At 37.3% G+C, this 5,084-nt stretch overlaps 1 non-coding gene across 1 annotated transcript; it reads right to left on the bottom strand.

Moving 5' to 3' along the window:
* Positions 1 to 3,832: 3,832 nt before the first annotated feature.
* Positions 3,833 to 3,939, bottom strand: LOC137964378 (small nucleolar RNA R71). Its single transcript, XR_011115574.1, has one exon. It is a non-coding gene; the product is annotated as a small nucleolar RNA R71 (small nucleolar RNA).
* Between the last annotated feature and the right edge of the window lie 1,145 nt (positions 3,940 to 5,084).

The following is a 5,084-nucleotide window of genomic DNA, read 5'->3' as shown; positions in this document are numbered from 1 at the left end:
GGGTAGCCTATTATAAGAAAGCGTGTAATAAGGATGGCATGTGGCCAATAAAAATATGGTACTTTCATGATATACAATATACTGCGAGCTACCTCAAGAAGGTGATGATTCTTCCGTTCTGTTACACCATTTTGTTGGGGGGGGGGGGGGGGGGGGGGGGGGGGGGGTGCGCTGAAGATGTTTTATGGATAATGTCATTCTCTTGAAAAAATAGTTAAGATCTCTGGAAGTATATTCTTTGGCATTATCAAACCTAAGTACTTTGATCTTTTGATCAAATCGAGTGATAACCATAGCATGAAAGGATTTAAAAATGGATGGTATTTCATATCGCTCTTTAAAGAGAAATAGCCATATGGTACGAGTAAAATCATCAATAAAGGTAATAAATTACTTGAATGGGAAATGTTTGAGATGCTCAAGGGTCCCCATACATCTATGTGAATCAACGAAAAAGGAGCAACACTTTTAGGTTTTGGACAAGGTGAGTATGTGGTCCTCTGGTGTTTGCTCAGTTGATACACTTCACAATTTAAAATTGACCTATCCTTAAAGGTAGGGAAAAGAAGATGAAGAGATTGTGCGGATAGATGTCCCAACCGATTGTGCCATAGACTTGTCTCAATGTCCTTAGTTGAGACGACATTTATTTGAGGCATGTCCAGGTAGTAGAGCCCTTGTTAATGGCCACCACCAATCATCTGCTTCGTTGTGAGATCTTGAAACACACGGGAAGTGGGTGAGAAGGTAATTGAGCAATTGAAATATTGAGTTAGCTGACTAATAAATAAAAGATTCAAGGGAAAGGTAGGAACAAAAAAAAATATATGTGAGTAGAAGTGATGGTGTAACAGAGGTGGATCCTTTCCCAAGAACTTTAATTTTAGAGCCGTCAGCTATGGTAAAAAATTATTCAAGAGACAAGGAGAAACTACGATGAGTAGATTTTTGTTACCTGTGAGATACTCGAAGGCCCTTGAGTCAATTATCTAGGATGAAGAGGGGGAACTGGTAGAGAGCATACTTGAAAAGGTGGTGGCAACAACATTTGAGGAGGGACTTGGACGAGAGACCATCAGATTTTTCATTTTCTGGAATAAGTCATACTCATCATCGGTAAGAGTTTTCTTTTTTGTTGGCGGGGTAGACTGGTCCTCCGTTGTATCACTTACTGAGACTTGATTAGCCATAACCCATTCCGACATGCTATGGATTTTCCAACACTGATATATAGAGTGGCCATATTTCCCACAATGGATTAAGTCCCTGCCTTCTGTTTTGAAGAAACCATTCCTTCCACCTCTTCCTCTTTCTCGTCCTCTTCTATAAATTTTTCCATGGCCTCGGCCGTTGTCAATTGATGTTCCCCTATGCCTGGAGTACATAGTGGATAACACTTCAATAGGAGAAGGGGAAGAAGAGTCTGGAATGGGGAGTAATGTCGCACATACTGATGAGAATGCAAAATGTCATATTTTTCTCCCTTAATGCTTAGGATTTTATAATTATTTGGTGTGTAAATATACTCATTGTTCTTATATTTTGATTTAGGATGCAAATGGAGGCGTTAAGTGCAAAAAGAAGTTAATTGGGCGATTCTGGACAGTTTCAATATTGCTTCGTAATCTGAGCATAACTCTCTCATCCGAGCTCTGATTGAGATGATTCAAAATTATATGGAATGCCAAGAAAACTTTATACAACTTTTGTGTTTAGAATTTTGAGATATACTAGTTACATCCGGGTCAAAATCTGGCTTGAAGTTGCGGAACGTGCACAGTGACGTCCTGGAACGGGAAAAAGGGAGGGGGGGGGGGGGGGGATAAAAAGAAGAAATAAACCTTAAGGGACTAAGAAGAGAAGGAGGCACAAAGAGATTTTGGCCGAACCCCCCTCTTTTCCCCTTCTCCAGCTTTTCCTCCTCTTTTCTCTAGTTTTTCCTTCAATTTTCTTCATGGCCTTGTGTGGTTAAACTTTCAGACTTGCTCAAATGAAACTGAAGCCATCAGAATCAATAAAACTTTGAGATCTTATTTGTTTTCATCGTTCAATTTATGTTTTGAGTTTCAAATGTTCTTTTGTATTTTTTTCATGATTGTCTCATTTAATCACGAGAAGGCCTACTAGTTTATTACTCGTTGCAATCTACTGCTAGGTTATGTGTCAAATCCGTAGTTGTCTGATCCCTCTAACTTGTGAAGAAATTGAGATTTGATGATTTTTTGCATAAGGAATTATTAGATCTTAAGAAGAACGTTGTACTAAATTAAATTCTGCTGCTTGTGCTTGTGTTGTTTAGTTTCATCGATCTCTCTAATTCTTAAGGCTATTGCTAGATTAAACCTTTAGCGCTTGTCTTGGGTTGTTTAGTAGTTAGGGTTAATTGGATCACTTATTTTCTAATTAACTACTACTAAGGAGATATAGGAAGATAGTTCCAATGGTAAATACTCAAGTTCGAATTGATTTATGCTTGCATCAATGATCAATTGTGAAATTCTAACAGTGGATGTTAATGTAGACCAAGGTTTGTTCTTTTGATTGATTTTGATCCTTTAATTTGAATTGTTTCTTAGTTGTTTTTCTTAAAATGCAGCAATTGAGATTTGATGATTTGCCGCATCAGGAATTATTAGATCTTAAGAAGAATGTTGGTCTAAATTTAATGAAACCACTTGTGCTTGTGTTGTTCAGTTTCATTGATCTCTCTAATTCTTAAGACTACTGCTAGATTAAAACTTTAGCCCTTGTCTTGGGTTGTTTAGTAGTTAGGGTTAATTGGATCACTTGTTTTCTAATTCATTACGACTAAGGATATATAGGAAGATAGTTCCAATGGTGAATACTCAAGTGCAAATTGATATATGCTTGCATCGATGATCAATTGTGAAATTTCAATGGTGGATGTTGACTTAGACCAAGGTTTGTTCTTTTGATTGATTTCGATCCTTTAATTTGAATTTTTCTTAGTTATTTTTCTTAAAAGTGTTTTCGTTATACCCAACACACACCCTACTGCTCCCGTGTTAACGGAGCATAAAATCAGAATAATCACTCTTCGTGGGAACGATCCTTACTCGCACTACTACATATATTTTTAGGAGTATAGGTTTTATTTTTGGTTGCCTGTGACAACACACCAATCTTGGCACTATAGTCGAGGAGTGATTCTAGTTGATTTATGTGCTTCTTTTAATCCTTATTTGCGTTTTAGCGTAGAATTTTTATGTATTTTTCGTTATTCTAGATTTTTTCTGATTCATTTTTAATGTTTTATTAGAGTTCCCTTGATTGTTTATGATTGTATCTCGATCTTCTAATCAAGGTGATTTTTAGTGCGATCTAGAAATAGAGAGAACTTTGTGCAGGTTAAGGAGAGAAACTCGGAGGAATTCTAAAGAGAACCATCTAGCTCTTGATTCCCCATTTGATAGTGAATCTGATTTAGAGGAGGAAGTAATGGCTGGAAATAAAATATTGAAAGACCTTGCAACCCCTGATTTGAATCAATTATGCATAACGTTCCCCTACTTTAGATGCTACTACTACATTTGAATTAAAATATGGACTAATACATTTGAATTAAAATTTGGATCTTCATGGTCTTGCAGGTGGAGATCCTCACAAGCATCTAAAGGAGTTTCATGTGATATGCACGAGTATGAAACCCATGGGGGTGACTGAAGAGAAAATTAAATTACGAGCCTTTCTGTTTTCTTTGAATGATTCGGCTAAGGATTGGCTCTATTATCTACCTTCCAAAAGTATTACCACATGAGACAAGATGAAGAGATTATTTTTTGAGAAATATTTCCAATCTTCAAGGGCAGCCAACATTCGAAAAGAAATTTGTGGTGTAAGGCAGCATAATGGAGAGTCCCTACACGAATACTGGGAATGTTTCAAGAAATTATGTGGAAGCTGCCCCCATCATCAGATTAGGGAACAACTTCTTATCCAGTATTTCTATGAGGGCCTTCTACCCACTGATAGGGGCATGATTGATGCTGCTAGTGGAGGAGTTTTGGTGGATAAAACTCCTGAGACCGCGAGAAACTTGATTTCAAATATGGCTTTCAATTCTCAACAATTTGGCACTAGGCTTGACCTTCCATCTAAGAATGTGAATAAGATAAATATTACCCCCTTGATTACGAGTCTAACTTCTCTTGTTCTTCAAATGGTTGTAGGTAATACGCAAACGACAAAGGGTTGTGGGATTTGTTCACTAGTAGGGCATCCAACCAATATGTGCCCAACTCTTCAAGAGGAGCCCATTGAGAAAGCGAATGCAGCGGGTGGTTTTCTAGGAGCAAGAAAAGGAGAAAAAATGTCGTTTCAGACAGGAACTTTCCCAATGATGATGACGTACCTAAGTGGAAGTTTTCACCTATTTTTTATTATAAACTAGTTCCTACTTTTCCTTAGCCTTTCGCAGATTCTAGAAAAGATGAGCAAAGTAAAGATTTATATGAGACTTTCCATAGATGTGAGGTAACTATTCCACTTTTAGATGCTATTAAACAAGTGTCACATTATGCTAAATTCCTGAAAGAACTGTGTACAATTAAGAGTGTTGAATTTATGGAAAACAGAAATACTTCATTGACTTCTTATAATTAGAGTACATTAACCTCTATTTATAATAGAGGAAGGTAGTGGAGTCCAATTTCAATAAAACTACCTTTGTCCCAATTACACCCAAACTCTAACACTTAAAGATAAGTCCTAGCATAATTAAATAACTCAATATAGATAAAAGACAAACATAACTTAAACTAAAACTCTTCTAGCATGTGACCATAGGATAAAGTTGCCTTTGTGAGTCCTTCTTGATCTTCCAACTAATGTGATAAGGATGCCAACTTGTGGTAATCATGGTGGGTCCTACTTCTTATGTGTTTGGGCCCATCTTGTGGGCCTTCCTTGGTCGTGTGGGATTGAGCCCTATCTTCCAATACTCCCCCTCAAGCTGAGGGTGAAAGAACATCAAGAACTCCCAGCTTGTTGCAAATGATGTATATGATCTTTTTGTATAAAATGGCAGTCCTCCAATCTTCCAACACTCCCTCTCACGCTAGTGC

Source organism: Aristolochia californica, unplaced genomic scaffold, assembly GCF_029961685.1.
Source record: "Aristolochia californica isolate CCGP_79_NKW_82.1479 unplaced genomic scaffold, dmAriCali1.0.hap1 SCAF_4, whole genome shotgun sequence".
Taxonomy (NCBI): Eukaryota; Viridiplantae; Streptophyta; class Magnoliopsida; order Piperales; family Aristolochiaceae; genus Aristolochia; species Aristolochia californica.
The sequence above is the reverse complement of the archived record's forward strand: the minus strand, read 5'-3'. Positions and strand labels throughout refer to the sequence as shown.